At 47.4% G+C, this 17,882-nt stretch overlaps 15 non-coding genes across 15 annotated transcripts; all 15 read right to left on the reverse strand.

Moving 5' to 3' along the window:
• Positions 1-803: 803 nt before the first annotated feature.
• Positions 804-876, reverse strand: trnar-ucu (transfer RNA arginine (anticodon UCU)). Its single transcript has one exon. It is a non-coding gene; the product is annotated as a tRNA-Arg (tRNA).
• A 902-nt stretch (positions 877-1,778) lies between these two features.
• trnar-ccu (transfer RNA arginine (anticodon CCU)) lies at positions 1,779-1,851 on the reverse strand. The gene has a single exon. It is a non-coding gene; the product is annotated as a tRNA-Arg (tRNA).
• Positions 1,852-3,001: 1,150 nt separating this feature from the next.
• trnar-ccu (transfer RNA arginine (anticodon CCU)) lies at positions 3,002-3,074 on the reverse strand. The gene has a single exon. It is a non-coding gene; the product is annotated as a tRNA-Arg (tRNA).
• Positions 3,075-4,323: 1,249 nt separating this feature from the next.
• Positions 4,324-4,396, reverse strand: trnar-ucu (transfer RNA arginine (anticodon UCU)). The gene has a single exon. It is a non-coding gene; the product is annotated as a tRNA-Arg (tRNA).
• Positions 4,397-5,299: 903 nt separating this feature from the next.
• Positions 5,300-5,372, reverse strand: trnar-ccu (transfer RNA arginine (anticodon CCU)). Its single transcript has one exon. It is a non-coding gene; the product is annotated as a tRNA-Arg (tRNA).
• A 1,249-nt stretch (positions 5,373-6,621) lies between these two features.
• trnar-ucu (transfer RNA arginine (anticodon UCU)) lies at positions 6,622-6,694 on the reverse strand. The gene has a single exon. It is a non-coding gene; the product is annotated as a tRNA-Arg (tRNA).
• Positions 6,695-7,596: 902 nt separating this feature from the next.
• On the reverse strand, positions 7,597-7,669 carry trnar-ccu (transfer RNA arginine (anticodon CCU)). Its single transcript has one exon. It is a non-coding gene; the product is annotated as a tRNA-Arg (tRNA).
• A 1,150-nt stretch (positions 7,670-8,819) lies between these two features.
• trnar-ccu (transfer RNA arginine (anticodon CCU)) lies at positions 8,820-8,892 on the reverse strand. Its single transcript has one exon. It is a non-coding gene; the product is annotated as a tRNA-Arg (tRNA).
• Positions 8,893-10,141: 1,249 nt separating this feature from the next.
• On the reverse strand, positions 10,142-10,214 carry trnar-ucu (transfer RNA arginine (anticodon UCU)). The gene has a single exon. It is a non-coding gene; the product is annotated as a tRNA-Arg (tRNA).
• A 903-nt stretch (positions 10,215-11,117) lies between these two features.
• On the reverse strand, positions 11,118-11,190 carry trnar-ccu (transfer RNA arginine (anticodon CCU)). The gene has a single exon. It is a non-coding gene; the product is annotated as a tRNA-Arg (tRNA).
• A 1,249-nt stretch (positions 11,191-12,439) lies between these two features.
• On the reverse strand, positions 12,440-12,512 carry trnar-ucu (transfer RNA arginine (anticodon UCU)). Its single transcript has one exon. It is a non-coding gene; the product is annotated as a tRNA-Arg (tRNA).
• A 902-nt stretch (positions 12,513-13,414) lies between these two features.
• trnar-ccu (transfer RNA arginine (anticodon CCU)) lies at positions 13,415-13,487 on the reverse strand. Its single transcript has one exon. It is a non-coding gene; the product is annotated as a tRNA-Arg (tRNA).
• Positions 13,488-14,736: 1,249 nt separating this feature from the next.
• Positions 14,737-14,809, reverse strand: trnar-ucu (transfer RNA arginine (anticodon UCU)). Its single transcript has one exon. It is a non-coding gene; the product is annotated as a tRNA-Arg (tRNA).
• Positions 14,810-15,711: 902 nt separating this feature from the next.
• Positions 15,712-15,784, reverse strand: trnar-ccu (transfer RNA arginine (anticodon CCU)). Its single transcript has one exon. It is a non-coding gene; the product is annotated as a tRNA-Arg (tRNA).
• Positions 15,785-17,033: 1,249 nt separating this feature from the next.
• On the reverse strand, positions 17,034-17,106 carry trnar-ucu (transfer RNA arginine (anticodon UCU)). Its single transcript has one exon. It is a non-coding gene; the product is annotated as a tRNA-Arg (tRNA).
• Positions 17,107-17,882: the final 776 nt, after the last annotated feature.

Below are 17,882 nucleotides of genomic sequence, written 5' to 3' on the forward strand. Positions count from 1 at the left end.
CTGGATTTCTGTGCCATTTATACTATGCTACTCCACTGGACTGCACTGTAAGACTCAGTCAGCTGCTGTGACTCTGATCTTCTATTCAGTTGCTCTTTGAAAGGAATTTGTGTTGTTTACAGTCCATTCCCCATTGCTACTGTTACCTGCTGAGTCTATGACTGTCCTACTGGTTTATTTTGCTGCTGTGTGGGTCCTGGCCAGAAATTCCCTCTCCTGGGCTAAAGTCCATTTCTGATCCTCGGGTGGCCTCCAACTTAACTTTCGGCCACAGAACAATTCTCCACATTTTCACGGAAATACCTTCAGTATGCCTGTCGGTTAATCTGCCCTACCCACTTGTATCTACCCATGGGCTTATTGTGGATGATTGCATTGACATGTCAGTCTTTGTCTCACAGTCCATCAAGCCAAAATACAGCACCTGCAACAGTCCCTTTGCACTGAAGTATCAATTAGATTTTGTTTAAGTGCCTGTGGTGGGATTTGAACCCAGATCCACCTGACTCACAAGCAAGAGTGCTACCTATTGTGCTATGGCCATTTCGCGGTGAAAAAAGCAAGTTTTTAGGGAGTGTCTTAAAGGAGGAGCGAGAGGTAGCAAGGCGGAGCTGTTTCGGGAGATACTGTGTCCATTACCCATCCCCCGACCATGCCTTCCCTGTGACCATCAGTGAGCACTGGAACTTTGCACAAGTTTGAAGTTGATGACATCTTGGTCCGAATGAAGCCTCCCTGCCTTGCTGAACCTGACATCACTTGCCCAACTGCAACTGCCGTATTGTCAATCTTTAAAAAGACATCACCCCAGGTGGGGCTCGAACCCACAATCCCTGGCTTAGAAGGCCAGTGCCTTATCCATTAGGCCACTGGGGCTGAATACATGAAGTGACCCACCTGAGGGCAATTGGCCAGTGAAGTAGGTTTCGAGGAAGTATCTTCAAGGAGGAGAGAAAGGTCGCGAGGCGGAGATGTTTATGGAGATACCGTGCCCAGTGCCTATCCCCCGACCCCGATTGCTCTTTGTTTTCATGGGTGAGCCCTGGAACTTTGCTCAAATTTGACTTCACCATTCCTGGATTTCTCTGCCATTCATACTATGCTACTCCACTGGACTGCACTGTAAGACTCAGTCAGCTGCTGTGACTCTGATCTTCTATTCAGTTGCTCTTTGAAAGGAATTTTGTGTAGTTTACAGTCCGTTCTCCATTGCTACTGTTACCTGCTGAGTCTATGACTGTCCTTCTGGTTTATTTTGCTGCTGTGTGGGTCCTGGCTAGAAATTCCCTCTCCTGGGTTAAAGTCCATTTCTGGATCTGAGGGTGGCCTCCAACTTAACTTTCGGCCACAGAACAATTCTCCACATTGTTACGGAAATACCTTCAGTATACCTGTCGGTTACTCTGCCCTACCCAATTGTGTCTATCCATGGGCTTATTGTGGATGATTGTATTGTCATTTTGGGATTGCAGGAAACTTGTCTCACAGTCCATGACACTTTCTGCCATGAATTCAAGCCAAAATACAGCAGCTCCAACTGTACTGAAGTATCAACTAGATTTCTATCTGTCATGGGATTTGAACCCACAACCTTCTGACTCACACACAAAATTGTCACGCACTGAGCCATGGCATCAGATTTTATGGAGTGTCTGAAAGGAGGAGCGAGAGGTGGCAAGGCGGAGCTGTTTCAGGAGATACTGTGTGCACGACCCATCCCCCGACCCTGCCCACCCTGTGACCATCAACTGCCGTATTGTCAATCTTTAAAAAGACATCACCCCAGGTGGGACTCGAACCCACAATCCCTGGCTTAGGAGGCCAGTGCCTTATCCATTAGGCCACTGGGGCTGAACTCATGAAGTGACCCACCTGAGGGTAATTGACCACTCTGAAATGTGATATCTGCCTCACATTTTCAGAGTGTGAGAAAGTTGAGCACAGATGGAAGCTATTTTCTCCCATCATATCTGCCACTGCTCGCACCATGGCAGAGCCATCTACAACAACAGCTTGCATTTATATAGCGCCTGTAACATAATAAAACCTTCCATGATGCTTCACAGGATCATTATCAAATAAAATCTTACACCGAGCCACATGAGGTACCAGGACAGGTGTCCTAAACCTTGATCACTGAAGTAGGTTTCGAGGGAGCATCTTCAAGGAGGAGAGAAAGGTAGCGAGGCGGAGATGTTTATGGAGATACCGTGCCCAGTGCCTATCCCCCGACCCCGATTGCTCTTTGGCTTCATGGGTGATCCCTGGAACTTTGCTCAAATTTGACTTCCCTATTCCTGGATTTCTGTGCCATTTATACTATGCTACTCCACTGGACTGCACTGTAAGACTCAGTCAGCTGCTGTGACTCTGATCTTCTATTCAGTTGCTCTTTGAAAGGAATTTGTGTTGTTTACAGTCCATTCCCCATTGCTACTGTTACCTGCTGAGTCTATGACTGTCCTACTGGTTTATTTTGCTGCTGTGTGGGTCCTGGCCAGAAATTCCCTCTCCTGGGCTAAAGTCCATTTCTGATCCTCGGGTGGCCTCCAACTTAACTTTCGGCCACAGAACAATTCTCCACATTTTCACGGAAATACCTTCAGTATGCCTGTCGGTTACTCTGCCCTACCCACTTGTATCTACCCATGGGCTTATTGTGGATGATTGCATTGACATGTCAGTCTTTGTCTCACAGTCCATCAAGCCAAAATACAGCACCTGCAACAGTCCCTTTGCACTGAAGTATCAATTAGATTTTGTTTAAGTGCCTGTGGTGGGATTTGAACCCAGATCCACCTGACTCACAAGCAAGAGTGCTACCTATTGTGCTATGGCCATTTCGCGGTGAAAAAAGCAAGTTTTTATGGAGTGTCTGAAAGGAGGAGCGAGAGGTGGCAAGGCGGAGCTGTTTCAGGAGATACTGTGTGCACGACCCATCCCCCGACCCTGCCCACCCTGTGACCATCAACTGCCGTATTGTCAATCTTTAAAAAGACATCACCCCAGGTGGGACTCAAACCCACAATCCCTGGCTTAGGAGGCCAGTGCCTTATCCATTAGGCCACTGGGGCTGAACTCATGAAGTGACCCACCTGAGGGTAATTGACCACTCTGAAATGTGATATCTGCCTCACATTTTCAGAGTGTGAGAAAGTTGAGCACAGATGGAAGCTATTTTCTCCCATCAAATCTGCCACTGCTCGCACCATGGCAGAGCCATCTACAACAACAGCTTGCATTTATATAGCGCCTGTAACATAATAAAACCTTCCATGATGCTTCACAGGATCATTATCAAATAAAATCTTACACCGAGCCACATGAGGTACCAGGACAGGTGTCCTAAACCTTGATCACTGAAGTAGGTTTCGAGGGAGCATCTTCAAGGAGGAGAGAAAGGTAGCGAGGCGGAGATGTTTATGGAGATACCGTGCCCAGTGCCTATCCCCCGACCCCGATTGCTCTTTGGCTTCATGGGTGATCCCTGGAACTTTGCTCAAATTTGACTTCCCTATTCCTGGATTTCTGTGCCATTTATACTATGCTACTCCACTGGACTGCACTGTAAGACTCAGTCAGCTGCTGTGACTCTGATCTTCTATTCAGTTGCTCTTTGAAAGGAATTTGTGTTGTTTACAGTCCATTCCCCATTGCTACTGTTACCTGCTGAGTCTATGACTGTCCTACTGGTTTATTTTGCTGCTGTGTGGGTCCTGGCCAGAAATTCCCTCTCCTGGGCTAAAGTCCATTTCTGATCCTCGGGTGGCCTCCAACTTAACTTTCGGCCACAGAACAATTCTCCACATTTTCACGGAAATACCTTCAGTATGCCTGTCGGTTAATCTGCCCTACCCACTTGTATCTACCCATGGGCTTATTGTGGATGATTGCATTGACATGTCAGTCTTTGTCTCACAGTCCATCAAGCCAAAATACAGCACCTGCAACAGTCCCTTTGCACTGAAGTATCAATTAGATTTTGTTTAAGTGCCTGTGGTGGGATTTGAACCCAGATCCACCTGACTCACAAGCAAGAGTGCTACCTATTGTGCTATGGCCATTTCGCGGTGAAAAAAGCAAGTTTTTAGGGAGTGTCTTAAAGGAGGAGCGAGAGGTAGCAAGGCGGAGCTGTTTCGGGAGATACTGTGTCCATTACCCATCCCCCGACCATGCCTTCCCTGTGACCATCAGTGAGCACTGGAACTTTGCACAAGTTTGAAGTTGATGACATCTTGGTCCGAATGAAGCCTCCCTGCCTTGCTGAACCTGACATCACTTGCCCAACTGCAACTGCCGTATTGTCAATCTTTAAAAAGACATCACCCCAGGTGGGGCTCGAACCCACAATCCCTGGCTTAGAAGGCCAGTGCCTTATCCATTAGGCCACTGGGGCTGAATACATGAAGTGACCCACCTGAGGGCAATTGGCCAGTGAAGTAGGTTTCGAGGAAGTATCTTCTAAGGAGGAGAGAAAGGTCGCGAGGCGGAGATGTTTATGGAGATACCGTGCCCAGTGCCTATCCCCCGACCCCGATTGCTCTTTGTTTTCATGGGTGAGCCCTGGAACTTTGCTCAAATTTGACTTCACCATTCCTGGATTTCTCTGCCATTCATACTATGCTACTCCACTGGACTGCACTGTAAGACTCAGTCAGCTGCTGTGACTCTGATCTTCTATTCAGTTGCTCTTTGAAAGGAATTTTGTGTAGTTTACAGTCCGTTCTCCATTGCTACTGTTACCTGCTGAGTCTATGACTGTCCTTCTGGTTTATTTTGCTGCTGTGTGGGTCCTGGCTAGAAATTCCCTCTCCTGGGTTAAAGTCCATTTCTGGATCTGAGGGTGGCCTCCAACTTAACTTTCGGCCACAGAACAATTCTCCACATTGTTACGGAAATACCTTCAGTATACCTGTCGGTTACTCTGCCCTACCCAATTGTGTCTATCCATGGGCTTATTGTGGATGATTGTATTGTCATTTTGGGATTGCAGGAAACTTGTCTCACAGTCCATGACACTTTCTGCCATGAATTCAAGCCAAAATACAGCAGCTCCAACTGTACTGAAGTATCAACTAGATTTCTATCTGTCATGGGATTTGAACCCACAACCTTCTGACTCACACACAAAATTGTCACGCACTGAGCCATGGCATCAGATTTTATGGAGTGTCTGAAAGGAGGAGCGAGAGGTGGCAAGGCGGAGCTGTTTCAGGAGATACTGTGTGCACGACCCATCCCCCGACCCTGCCCACCCTGTGACCATCAACTGCCGTATTGTCAATCTTTAAAAAGACATCACCCCAGGTGGGACTCGAACCCACAATCCCTGGCTTAGGAGGCCAGTGCCTTATCCATTAGGCCACTGGGGCTGAACTCATGAAGTGACCCACCTGAGGGTAATTGACCACTCTGAAATGTGATATCTGCCTCACATTTTCAGAGTGTGAGAAAGTTGAGCACAGATGGAAGCTATTTTCTCCCATCATATCTGCCACTGCTCGCACCATGGCAGAGCCATCTACAACAACAGCTTGCATTTATATAGCGCCTGTAACATAATAAAACCTTCCATGATGCTTCACAGGATCATTATCAAATAAAATCTTACACCGAGCCACATGAGGTACCAGGACAGGTGTCCTAAACCTTGATCACTGAAGTAGGTTTCGAGGGAGCATCTTCAAGGAGGAGAGAAAGGTAGCGAGGCGGAGATGTTTATGGAGATACCGTGCCCAGTGCCTATCCCCCGACCCCGATTGCTCTTTGGCTTCATGGGTGATCCCTGGAACTTTGCTCAAATTTGACTTCCCTATTCCTGGATTTCTGTGCCATTTATACTATGCTACTCCACTGGACTGCACTGTAAGACTCAGTCAGCTGCTGTGACTCTGATCTTCTATTCAGTTGCTCTTTGAAAGGAATTTGTGTTGTTTACAGTCCATTCCCCATTGCTACTGTTACCTGCTGAGTCTATGACTGTCCTACTGGTTTATTTTGCTGCTGTGTGGGTCCTGGCCAGAAATTCCCTCTCCTGGGCTAAAGTCCATTTCTGATCCTCGGGTGGCCTCCAACTTAACTTTCGGCCACAGAACAATTCTCCACATTTTCACGGAAATACCTTCAGTATGCCTGTCGGTTACTCTGCCCTACCCACTTGTATCTACCCATGGGCTTATTGTGGATGATTGCATTGACATGTCAGTCTTTGTCTCACAGTCCATCAAGCCAAAATACAGCACCTGCAACAGTCCCTTTGCACTGAAGTATCAATTAGATTTTGTTTAAGTGCCTGTGGTGGGATTTGAACCCAGATCCACCTGACTCACAAGCAAGAGTGCTACCTATTGTGCTATGGCCATTTCGCGGTGAAAAAAGCAAGTTTTTAGGGAGTGTCTTAAAGGAGGAGCGAGAGGCAGCAAGGCGGAGCTATTTCGGGAGATACTGTGTCCATTACCCATCCCCCGACCATGCCTTCCCTGTGACCATCAGTGAGCACTGGAACTTTGCACAAGTTTGAAGTTGATGACATCTTGGTCCGAATGAAGCCTCCCTGCCTTGCTGAACCTGACATCACTTGCCCAACTGCAACTGCCGTATTGTCAATCTTTAAAAAGACATCACCCCAGGTGGGGCTCAAACCCAAAATCCCTGGCTTAGAAGGCCAGTGCCTTATCCATTAGGCCACTGGGGCTGAATACATGAAGTGACCCACCTGAGGGCAATTGGCCAGTGAAGTAGGTTTCGAGGAAGTATCTTCAAGGAGGAGAGAAAGGTCGCGAGGCGGAGATGTTTATGGAGATACCGTGCCCAGTGCCTATCCCCCGACCCCGATTGCTCTTTGCTTTCATGGGTGAGCCCTGGAACTTTGCTCAAATTTGACTTCACCATTCCTGGATTTCTCTGCCATTCATACCATGCTACTCCACTGGACTGCACTGTAAGACTCAGTCAGCTGCTGTGACTCTGATCTTCTATTCAGTTGCTCTTTGAAAGGAATTTTGTGTAGTTTACAGTCCGTTCTCCATTGCTACTGTTACCTGCTGAGTCTATGACTGTCCTTCTGGTTTATTTTGCTGCTGTGTGGGTCCTGGCTAGAAATTCCCTCTCCTGGGTTAAAGTCCATTTCTGGATCTGAGGGTGGCCTCCAACTTAACTTTCGGCCACAGAACAATTCTCCACATTGTTACGGAAATACCTTCAGTATACCTGTCGGTTACTCTGCCCTACCCAATTGTGTCTATCCATGGGCTTATTGTGGATGATTGTATTGTCATTTTGGGATTGCAGGAAACTTGTCTCACAGTCCATGACACTTTCTGCCATGAATTCAAGCCAAAATACAGCAGCTCCAACTGTACTGAAGTATCAACTAGATTTCTATCTGTCATGGGATTTGAACCCACAACCTTCTGACTCACACACAAAATTGTCACGCACTGAGCCATGGCATCAGATTTTATGGAGTGTCTGAAAGGAGGAGCGAGAGGTGGCAAGGCGGAGCTGTTTCAGGAGATACTGTGTGCACGACCCATCCCCCGACCCTGCCCACCCTGTGACCATCAACTGCCGTATTGTCAATCTTTAAAAAGACATCACCCCAGGTGGGACTCGAACCCACAATCCCTGGCTTAGGAGGCCAGTGCCTTATCCATTAGGCCACTGGGGCTGAACTCATGAAGTGACCCACCTGAGGGTAATTGACCACTCTGAAATGTGATATCTGCCTCACATTTTCAGAGTGTGAGAAAGTTGAGCACAGATGGAAGCTATTTTCTCCCATCATATCTGCCACTGCTCGCACCATGGCAGAGCCATCTACAACAACAGCTTGCATTTATATAGCGCCTGTAACATAATAAAACCTTCCATGATGCTTCACAGGATCATTATCAAATAAAATCTTACACCGAGCCACATGAGGTACCAGGACAGGTGTCCTAAACCTTGATCACTGAAGTAGGTTTCGAGGGAGCATCTTCAAGGAGGAGAGAAAGGTAGCGAGGCGGAGATGTTTATGGAGATACCGTGCCCAGTGCCTATCCCCCGACCCCGATTGCTCTTTGGCTTCATGGGTGATCCCTGGAACTTTGCTCAAATTTGACTTCCCTATTCCTGGATTTCTGTGCCATTTATACTATGCTACTCCACTGGACTGCACTGTAAGACTCAGTCAGCTGCTGTGACTCTGATCTTCTATTCAGTTGCTCTTTGAAAGGAATTTGTGTTGTTTACAGTCCATTCCCCATTGCTACTGTTACCTGCTGAGTCTATGACTGTCCTACTGGTTTATTTTGCTGCTGTGTGGGTCCTGGCCAGAAATTCCCTCTCCTGGGCTAAAGTCCATTTCTGATCCTCGGGTGGCCTCCAACTTAACTTTCGGCCACAGAACAATTCTCCACATTTTCACGGAAATACCTTCAGTATGCCTGTCGGTTACTCTGCCCTACCCACTTGTATCTACCCATGGGCTTATTGTGGATGATTGCATTGACATGTCAGTCTTTGTCTCACAGTCCATCAAGCCAAAATACAGCACCTGCAACAGTCCCTTTGCACTGAAGTATCAATTAGATTTTGTTTAAGTGCCTGTGGTGGGATTTGAACCCAGATCCACCTGACTCACAAGCAAGAGTGCTACCTATTGTGCTATGGCCATTTCGCGGTGAAAAAAGCAAGTTTTTATGGAGTGTCTGAAAGGAGGAGCGAGAGGTGGCAAGGCGGAGCTGTTTCAGGAGATACTGTGTGCACGACCCATCCCCCGACCCTGCCCACCCTGTGACCATCAACTGCCGTATTGTCAATCTTTAAAAAGACATCACCCCAGGTGGGACTCAAACCCACAATCCCTGGCTTAGGAGGCCAGTGCCTTATCCATTAGGCCACTGGGGCTGAACTCATGAAGTGACCCACCTGAGGGTAATTGACCACTCTGAAATGTGATATCTGCCTCACATTTTCAGAGTGTGAGAAAGTTGAGCACAGATGGAAGCTATTTTCTCCCATCAAATCTGCCACTGCTCGCACCATGGCAGAGCCATCTACAACAACAGCTTGCATTTATATAGCGCCTGTAACATAATAAAACCTTCCATGATGCTTCACAGGATCATTATCAAATAAAATCTTACACCGAGCCACATGAGGTACCAGGACAGGTGTCCTAAACCTTGATCACTGAAGTAGGTTTCGAGGGAGCATCTTCAAGGAGGAGAGAAAGGTAGCGAGGCGGAGATGTTTATGGAGATACCGTGCCCAGTGCCTATCCCCCGACCCCGATTGCTCTTTGGCTTCATGGGTGATCCCTGGAACTTTGCTCAAATTTGACTTCCCTATTCCTGGATTTCTGTGCCATTTATACTATGCTACTCCACTGGACTGCACTGTAAGACTCAGTCAGCTGCTGTGACTCTGATCTTCTATTCAGTTGCTCTTTGAAAGGAATTTGTGTTGTTTACAGTCCATTCCCCATTGCTACTGTTACCTGCTGAGTCTATGACTGTCCTACTGGTTTATTTTGCTGCTGTGTGGGTCCTGGCCAGAAATTCCCTCTCCTGGGCTAAAGTCCATTTCTGATCCTCGGGTGGCCTCCAACTTAACTTTCGGCCACAGAACAATTCTCCACATTTTCACGGAAATACCTTCAGTATGCCTGTCGGTTAATCTGCCCTACCCACTTGTATCTACCCATGGGCTTATTGTGGATGATTGCATTGACATGTCAGTCTTTGTCTCACAGTCCATCAAGCCAAAATACAGCACCTGCAACAGTCCCTTTGCACTGAAGTATCAATTAGATTTTGTTTAAGTGCCTGTGGTGGGATTTGAACCCAGATCCACCTGACTCACAAGCAAGAGTGCTACCTATTGTGCTATGGCCATTTCGCGGTGAAAAAAGCAAGTTTTTAGGGAGTGTCTTAAAGGAGGAGCGAGAGGTAGCAAGGCGGAGCTGTTTCGGGAGATACTGTGTCCATTACCCATCCCCCGACCATGCCTTCCCTGTGACCATCAGTGAGCACTGGAACTTTGCACAAGTTTGAAGTTGATGACATCTTGGTCCGAATGAAGCCTCCCTGCCTTGCTGAACCTGACATCACTTGCCCAACTGCAACTGCCGTATTGTCAATCTTTAAAAAGACATCACCCCAGGTGGGGCTCGAACCCACAATCCCTGGCTTAGAAGGCCAGTGCCTTATCCATTAGGCCACTGGGGCTGAATACATGAAGTGACCCACCTGAGGGCAATTGGCCAGTGAAGTAGGTTTCGAGGAAGTATCTTCTAAGGAGGAGAGAAAGGTCGCGAGGCGGAGATGTTTATGGAGATACCGTGCCCAGTGCCTATCCCCCGACCCCGATTGCTCTTTGTTTTCATGGGTGAGCCCTGGAACTTTGCTCAAATTTGACTTCACCATTCCTGGATTTCTCTGCCATTCATACTATGCTACTCCACTGGACTGCACTGTAAGACTCAGTCAGCTGCTGTGACTCTGATCTTCTATTCAGTTGCTCTTTGAAAGGAATTTTGTGTAGTTTACAGTCCGTTCTCCATTGCTACTGTTACCTGCTGAGTCTATGACTGTCCTTCTGGTTTATTTTGCTGCTGTGTGGGTCCTGGCTAGAAATTCCCTCTCCTGGGTTAAAGTCCATTTCTGGATCTGAGGGTGGCCTCCAACTTAACTTTCGGCCACAGAACAATTCTCCACATTGTTACGGAAATACCTTCAGTATACCTGTCGGTTACTCTGCCCTACCCAATTGTGTCTATCCATGGGCTTATTGTGGATGATTGTATTGTCATTTTGGGATTGCAGGAAACTTGTCTCACAGTCCATGACACTTTCTGCCATGAATTCAAGCCAAAATACAGCAGCTCCAACTGTACTGAAGTATCAACTAGATTTCTATCTGTCATGGGATTTGAACCCACAACCTTCTGACTCACACACAAAATTGTCACGCACTGAGCCATGGCATCAGATTTTATGGAGTGTCTGAAAGGAGGAGCGAGAGGTGGCAAGGCGGAGCTGTTTCAGGAGATACTGTGTGCACGACCCATCCCCCGACCCTGCCCACCCTGTGACCATCAACTGCCGTATTGTCAATCTTTAAAAAGACATCACCCCAGGTGGGACTCGAACCCACAATCCCTGGCTTAGGAGGCCAGTGCCTTATCCATTAGGCCACTGGGGCTGAACTCATGAAGTGACCCACCTGAGGGTAATTGACCACTCTGAAATGTGATATCTGCCTCACATTTTCAGAGTGTGAGAAAGTTGAGCACAGATGGAAGCTATTTTCTCCCATCATATCTGCCACTGCTCGCACCATGGCAGAGCCATCTACAACAACAGCTTGCATTTATATAGCGCCTGTAACATAATAAAACCTTCCATGATGCTTCACAGGATCATTATCAAATAAAATCTTACACCGAGCCACATGAGGTACCAGGACAGGTGTCCTAAACCTTGATCACTGAAGTAGGTTTCGAGGGAGCATCTTCAAGGAGGAGAGAAAGGTAGCGAGGCGGAGATGTTTATGGAGATACCGTGCCCAGTGCCTATCCCCCGACCCCGATTGCTCTTTGGCTTCATGGGTGATCCCTGGAACTTTGCTCAAATTTGACTTCCCTATTCCTGGATTTCTGTGCCATTTATACTATGCTACTCCACTGGACTGCACTGTAAGACTCAGTCAGCTGCTGTGACTCTGATCTTCTATTCAGTTGCTCTTTGAAAGGAATTTGTGTTGTTTACAGTCCATTCCCCATTGCTACTGTTACCTGCTGAGTCTATGACTGTCCTACTGGTTTATTTTGCTGCTGTGTGGGTCCTGGCCAGAAATTCCCTCTCCTGGGCTAAAGTCCATTTCTGATCCTCGGGTGGCCTCCAACTTAACTTTCGGCCACAGAACAATTCTCCACATTTTCACGGAAATACCTTCAGTATGCCTGTCGGTTACTCTGCCCTACCCACTTGTATCTACCCATGGGCTTATTGTGGATGATTGCATTGACATGTCAGTCTTTGTCTCACAGTCCATCAAGCCAAAATACAGCACCTGCAACAGTCCCTTTGCACTGAAGTATCAATTAGATTTTGTTTAAGTGCCTGTGGTGGGATTTGAACCCAGATCCACCTGACTCACAAGCAAGAGTGCTACCTATTGTGCTATGGCCATTTCGCGGTGAAAAAAGCAAGTTTTTAGGGAGTGTCTTAAAGGAGGAGCGAGAGGCAGCAAGGCGGAGCTATTTCGGGAGATACTGTGTCCATTACCCATCCCCCGACCATGCCTTCCCTGTGACCATCAGTGAGCACTGGAACTTTGCACAAGTTTGAAGTTGATGACATCTTGGTCCGAATGAAGCCTCCCTGCCTTGCTGAACCTGACATCACTTGCCCAACTGCAACTGCCGTATTGTCAATCTTTAAAAAGACATCACCCCAGGTGGGGCTCAAACCCAAAATCCCTGGCTTAGAAGGCCAGTGCCTTATCCATTAGGCCACTGGGGCTGAATACATGAAGTGACCCACCTGAGGGCAATTGGCCAGTGAAGTAGGTTTCGAGGAAGTATCTTCAAGGAGGAGAGAAAGGTCGCGAGGCGGAGATGTTTATGGAGATACCGTGCCCAGTGCCTATCCCCCGACCCCGATTGCTCTTTGCTTTCATGGGTGAGCCCTGGAACTTTGCTCAAATTTGACTTCACCATTCCTGGATTTCTCTGCCATTCATACCATGCTACTCCACTGGACTGCACTGTAAGACTCAGTCAGCTGCTGTGACTCTGATCTTCTATTCAGTTGCTCTTTGAAAGGAATTTTGTGTAGTTTACAGTCCGTTCTCCATTGCTACTGTTACCTGCTGAGTCTATGACTGTCCTTCTGGTTTATTTTGCTGCTGTGTGGGTCCTGGCTAGAAATTCCCTCTCCTGGGTTAAAGTCCATTTCTGGATCTGAGGGTGGCCTCCAACTTAACTTTCGGCCACAGAACAATTCTCCACATTGTTACGGAAATACCTTCAGTATACCTGTCGGTTACTCTGCCCTACCCAATTGTGTCTATCCATGGGCTTATTGTGGATGATTGTATTGTCATTTTGGGATTGCAGGAAACTTGTCTCACAGTCCATGACACTTTCTGCCATGAATTCAAGCCAAAATACAGCAGCTCCAACTGTACTGAAGTATCAACTAGATTTCTATCTGTCATGGGATTTGAACCCACAACCTTCTGACTCACACACAAAATTGTCACGCACTGAGCCATGGCATCAGATTTTATGGAGTGTCTGAAAGGAGGAGCGAGAGGTGGCAAGGCGGAGCTGTTTCAGGAGATACTGTGTGCACGACCCATCCCCCGACCCTGCCCACCCTGTGACCATCAACTGCCGTATTGTCAATCTTTAAAAAGACATCACCCCAGGTGGGACTCGAACCCACAATCCCTGGCTTAGGAGGCCAGTGCCTTATCCATTAGGCCACTGGGGCTGAACTCATGAAGTGACCCACCTGAGGGTAATTGACCACTCTGAAATGTGATATCTGCCTCACATTTTCAGAGTGTGAGAAAGTTGAGCACAGATGGAAGCTATTTTCTCCCATCATATCTGCCACTGCTCGCACCATGGCAGAGCCATCTACAACAACAGCTTGCATTTATATAGCGCCTGTAACATAATAAAACCTTCCATGATGCTTCACAGGATCATTATCAAATAAAATCTTACACCGAGCCACATGAGGTACCAGGACAGGTGTCCTAAACCTTGATCACTGAAGTAGGTTTCGAGGGAGCATCTTCAAGGAGGAGAGAAAGGTAGCGAGGCGGAGATGTTTATGGAGATACCGTGCCCAGTGCCTATCCCCCGACCCCGATTGCTCTTTGGCTTCATGGGTGATCCCTGGAACTTTGCTCAAATTTGACTTCCCTATTCCTGGATTTCTGTGCCATTTATACTATGCTACTCCACTGGACTGCACTGTAAGACTCAGTCAGCTGCTGTGACTCTGATCTTCTATTCAGTTGCTCTTTGAAAGGAATTTGTGTTGTTTACAGTCCATTCCCCATTGCTACTGTTACCTGCTGAGTCTATGACTGTGCTACTGGATTATTTTGCTGCTGTGTGGGTCCTGGCCAGAAATTCTCTCTCCTGGGCTAAAGTCCATTTCTGATCCTCGGGTGGCCTCCAACTTAACTTTCGGCCACAGAACAATTCTCCACATTTTCACGGAAATACCTTCAGTATGCCTGTCGGTTAATCTGCCCTACCCACTTGTATCTACCCATGGGCTTATTGTGGATGATTGCATTGACATGTCAGTCTTTGTCTCACAGTCCATCAAGCCAAAATACAGCACCTGCAACAGTCCCTTTGCACTGAAGTATCAATTAGATTTTGTTTAAGTGCCTGTGGTGGGATTTGAACCCAGATCCACCTGACTCACAAGCAAGAGTGCTACCTATTGTGCTATGGCCATTTCGCGGTGAAAAAAGCAAGTTTTTAGGGAGTGTCTTAAAGGAGGAGCGAGAGGCAGCAAGGCGGAGCTATTTCGGGAGATACTGTGTCCATTACCCATCCCCCGACCATGCCTTCCCTGTGACCATCAGTGAGCACTGGAACTTTGCACAAGTTTGAAGTTGATGACATCTTGGTCCGAATGAAGCCTCCCTGCCTTGCTGAACCTGACATCACTTGCCCAACTGCAACTGCCGTATTGTCAATCTTTAAAAAGACATCACCCCAGGTGGGGCTCGAACCCACAATCCCTGGCTTAGAAGGCCAGTGCCTTATCCATTAGGCCACTGGGGCTGAATACATGAAGTGACCCACCTGAGGGCAATTGGCCAGTGAAGTAGGTTTCGAGGAAGTATCTTCAAGGAGGAGAGAAAGGTCGCGAGGCGGAGATGTTTATGGAGATACCGTGCCCAGTGCCTATCCCCCGACCCCGATTGCTCTTTGCTTTCATGGGTGAGCCCTGGAACTTTGCTCAAATTTGACTTCACCATTCCTGGATTTCTCTGCCATTCATACCATGCTACTCCACTGGACTGCACTGTAAGACTCAGTCAGCTGCTGTGACTCTGATCTTCTATTCAGTTGCTCTTTGAAAGGAATTTTGTGTAGTTTACAGTCCGTTCTCCATTGCTACTGTTACCTGCTGAGTCTATGACTGTCCTTCTGGTTTATTTTGCTGCTGTGTGGGTCCTGGCTAGAAATTCCCTCTCCTGGGTTAAAGTCCATTTCTGGATCTGAGGGTGGCCTCCAACTTAACTTTCGGCCACAGAACAATTCTCCACATTGTTACGGAAATACCTTCAGTATACCTGTCGGTTACTCTGCCCTACCCAATTGTGTCTATCCATGGGCTTATTGTGGATGATTGTATTGTCATTTTGGGATTGCAGGAAACTTGTCTCACAGTCCATGACACTTTCTGCCATGAATTCAAGCCAAAATACAGCAGCTCCAACTGTACTGAAGTATCAACTAGATTTCTATCTGTCATGGGATTTGAACCCACAACCTTCTGACTCACACACAAAATTGTCACGCACTGAGCCATGGCATCAGATTTTATGGAGTGTCTGAAAGGAGGAGCGAGAGGTGGCAAGGCGGAGCTGTTTCAGGAGATACTGTGTGCACGACCCATCCCCCGACCCTGCCCACCCTGTGACCATCAACTGCCGTATTGTCAATCTTTAAAAAGACATCACCCCAGGTGGGACTCGAACCCACAATCCCTGGCTTAGGAGGCCAGTGCCTTATCCATTAGGCCACTGGGGCTGAACTCAGGAAGTGACCCACCTGAGGGTAATTGACCACTCTGAAATGTGATATCTGCCTCACATTTTCAGAGTGTGAGAAAGTTGAGCACAGATGGAAGCTATTTTCTCCCATCATATCTGCCACTGCTCGCACCATGGCAGAGCCATCTACAACAACAGCTTGCATTTATATAGCGCCTGTAACATAATAAAACCTTCCATGATGCTTCACAGGATCATTATCAAATAAAATCTTACACCGAGCCACATGAGGTACCAGGACAGGTGTCCTAAACCTTGATCACTGAAGTAGGTTTCGAGGGAGCATCTTCAAGGAGGAGAGAAAGGTAGCGAGGCGGAGATGTTTATGGAGATACCGTGCCCAGTGCCTATCCCCCGACCCCGATTGCTCTTTGGCTTCATGGGTGATCCCTGGAACTTTGCTCAAATTTGACTTCCCTATTCCTGGATTTCTGTGCCATTTATACTATGCTACTCCACTGGACTGCACTGTAAGACTCAGTCAGCTGCTGTGACTCTGATCTTCTATTCAGTTGCTCTTTGAAAGGAATTTGTGTTGTTTACAGTCCATTCCCCATTGCTACTGTTACCTGCTGAGTCTATGACTGTGCTACTGGTTTATTTTGCTGCTGTGTGGGTCCTGGCCAGAAATTCCCTCTCCTGGGCTAAAGTCCATTTCTGATCCTCGGGTGGCCTCCAACTTAACTTTCGGCCACAGAACAATTCTCCACATTTTCACGGAAATACCTTCAGTATGCCTGTCGGTTACTCTGCCCTACCCACTTGTATCTACCCATGGGCTTATTGTGGATGATTGCATTGACATGTCAGTCTTTGTCTCACAGTCCATCAAGCCAAAATACAGCACCTGCAACAGTCCCTTTGCACTGAAGTATCAATTAGATTTTGTTTAAGTGCCTGTGGTGGGATTTGAACCCAGATCCACCTGACTCACAAGCAAGAGTGCTACCTATTGTGCTATGGCCATTTCGCGGTGAAAAAAGCAAGTTTTTAGGGAGTGTCTTAAAGGAGGAGCGAGAGGCAGCAAGGCGGAGCTATTTCGGGAGATACTGTGTCCATTACCCATCCCCCGACCATGCCTTCCCTGTGACCATCAGTGAGCACTGGAACTTTGCACAAGTTTGAAGTTGATGACATCTTGGTCCGAATGAAGCCTCCCTGCCTTGCTGAACCTGACATCACTTGCCCAACTGCAACTGCCGTATTGTCAATCTTTAAAAAGACATCACCCCAGGTGGGGCTCGAACCCACAATCCCTGGCTTAGAAGGCCAGTGCCTTATCCATTAGGCCACTGGGGCTGAATACATGAAGTGACCCACCTGAGGGCAATTGGCCAGTGAAGTAGGTTTCGAGGAAGTATCTTCAAGGAGGAGAGAAAGGTCGCGAGGCGGAGATGTTTATGGAGATACCGTGCCCAGTGCCTATCCCCCGACCCCGATTGCTCTTTGTTTTCATGGGTGAGCCCTGGAACTTTGCTCAAATTTGACTTCACCATTCCTGGATTTCTCTGCCATTCATACCATGCTACTCCACTGGACTGCACTGTAAGACTCAGTCAGCTGCTGTGACTCTGATCTTCTATTCAGTTGCTCTTTGAAAGGAATTTTGTGTAGTTTACAGTCCGTTCTCCATTGCTACTGTTACCTGCTGAGTCTATGACTGTCCTTCTGGTTTATTTTGCTGCTGTGTGGGTCCTGGCTAGAAATTCCCTCTCCTGGGTTAAAGTCCATTTCTGGATCTGAGGGTGGCCTCCAACTTAACTTTCGGCCACAGAACAATTCTCCACATTGTTACGGAAATACCTTCAGTATACCTGTCGGTTACTCTGCCCTACCCAATTGTGTCTATCCATGGGCTTATTGTGGATGATTGTATTGTCATTTTGGGATTGCAGGAAACTTGTCTCACAGTCCATGACACTTTCTGCCATGAATTCAAGCCAAAATACAGCAGCTCCAACTGTACTGAAGTATCAACTAGATTTCTATCTGTCATGGGATTTGAACCCACAACCTTCTGACTCACACACAAAATTGTCACGCACTGAGCCATGGCATCAGATTTTATGGAGTGT

Source organism: Pristiophorus japonicus, chromosome 19, assembly GCF_044704955.1.
Source record: "Pristiophorus japonicus isolate sPriJap1 chromosome 19, sPriJap1.hap1, whole genome shotgun sequence".
NCBI lineage: Eukaryota > Metazoa > Chordata > Chondrichthyes > Pristiophoridae > Pristiophorus > Pristiophorus japonicus.